The following is a 1,989-nucleotide window of genomic DNA, read 5'->3' as shown; positions in this document are numbered from 1 at the left end:
AGCTTCACATTTTGATATTTTTTATTTAATCAACGTTTCTTTGGTTTTCTAGCAACACGTTTGGACTTAGTCTCGTTTATTTTCTCCATTCTTGACCAACTTGTACTACCTTCCGATGCAAGTCCATGGATTCTAGCGGGAAATGCTAATTAAACTGCATTTTAGTCTGACAAACAACCACATCTCAGTAGACAGGAACTTTATTTCCACATTCCCCTCATGTTAGTGTTGTTGTAAAGTGCCATCGAGTCGGTTACAACACTCTATATAGGATTTCCGAGGAGCCGCTGGTGGGTTTGAACCACGATCTTGTGATTGAAACCGACGTTGTGGCCTCACGCCACACCAGGACTCCTTATTGTGGTGAAGTGTCCTTCCGTCGGTTCCGACCCATAGCGTCCCTGCATAGGGTTTCCGAGGAGCGGCTGGTGAGCTTGAACCGCCAGCCTTGTGGCTCAAACCGACTCTGCAGTCGGGCGCATTAATCCACAGAAAACGCTTGAAAAATCTCTCCGAATACAAGTGCGAGCATTTCCCTCACAGGAGAAAGCCGCAAGCGTCCAAGTGAAACCGATGTGTTAGTAAGTAGGTACTTGGATAAAACCTAAAACCTCACTAAACCCACAAGTAGCTTAGCCACTAACTTGCCATGTTTCGGTCTTCGTTTTTTATATTTAAGACCTCACGGCTCTTTCCCAGGAAGCCGGCCTGCCGGCGCTCAGTATAACAGACCGCAACCAACATTCACGGAAGGGCCACGATTCAAGAAAGGTGGGAAAACTACGGGACAACAAAGTTTTACGGTGGACTACTGCGCGCCAGGGAGCAACCTGAGTATACGCTGCACACCTTCCACAAAACCTGGCACTGCCTCTCCCAGCCCGAGCAGACCCGGAAATTGCCTTAGCAGGTAAGAAAATAGACAGGAAGCTCCGCCCACTCCGCGAAGCTACGGCAGCCCGTGAGGGTCGCACAAAGGCAAGGCGCTCCGCCGGGTAAACAGCTTTTCCTTCTGGGAAGCCGTGGGTCCTGTGTTCGCGGAGCCTGCAGATGGCGGGACTTGTCCAGCGCGCTCTCGGGGGTTGGTCTGCGTGACCTTTGGCCCTGCCAGCGCGCAAGGGAAGACGTGCTTGTTCCCGGCGGCCGGTAGGTCATCTTGCGCCCGGGTGCGGGCGGGCGAGAGTGAATTGTGGTCCCGAGAAGTTCGTTTTCCTGAGCCTCGGGCTGTAGAGTGGAACTGGGGAGCATTGCTGGCCGGTCTGATACATTTGTTAATAGTTCGAACAGCACCTTTAAAATGGGCTCTGTGACCCTATTATGCAGACGAGAGGAGCCGCCATAAGTGGCAGCCTGGGTGGGAACCGCAGGTCTGAGCTGTTGGAGCGAAAATGCGCGGTCAGCCCCAAAGCGAGCCTCCCCAGAGCTCACTGCGGACCGGCGAGGAACGCTGGCGCTGATCCCAGGCCCCGGGCGGTTTCACTGGGGCTCTGCCCGATGGGTCGGTGAAAACCACCTGGGAGCTTAAAAATGCATATGTGTGTGTGTACATATACATGTATGCATTGAAAGAATCCCTCAGCTACATGCATAATAAAATGGCTGCTTACCACGTTCCTACCGGAACTTCCTCTCTCCCTAATCTTCCGGCATGTCATCCCTAGTCCCTAATCCCTCCACTAATCTCAACACCTCCCTCCTTTTGACCAGTATAACAGTCCTTCCCCAGCAATCCCTCTCTTTTTCCTTCTGACCTCCATCCAATACAGCCTTACATGTGGGTGTTTGTGTTCCAGCTCATTCCATCTCACATTTATGGTTCCGAAACCGGGAGGGACTTTGCGGGGACCTTGAGGATCCCCAACTCTCGGGGTTGATCCGCTTCCTGGCTGTCCTTCCTGAAACTGCTGACCAAACACCCACCCAGGGGCCCTCATCCCTTGTCGTTGCTGACTTTTACAACCACACACCGGTCAACAATCTCAGGGTGAG

The sequence above is a fragment of the Chrysochloris asiatica genome, unplaced genomic scaffold, assembly GCF_000296735.1.
Source record: "Chrysochloris asiatica unplaced genomic scaffold, ChrAsi1.0 scaffold00119, whole genome shotgun sequence".
In the NCBI taxonomy this organism is placed as follows: Eukaryota; Metazoa; Chordata; class Mammalia; order Afrosoricida; family Chrysochloridae; genus Chrysochloris; species Chrysochloris asiatica.
This window is presented reverse-complemented; position numbering follows the sequence as displayed.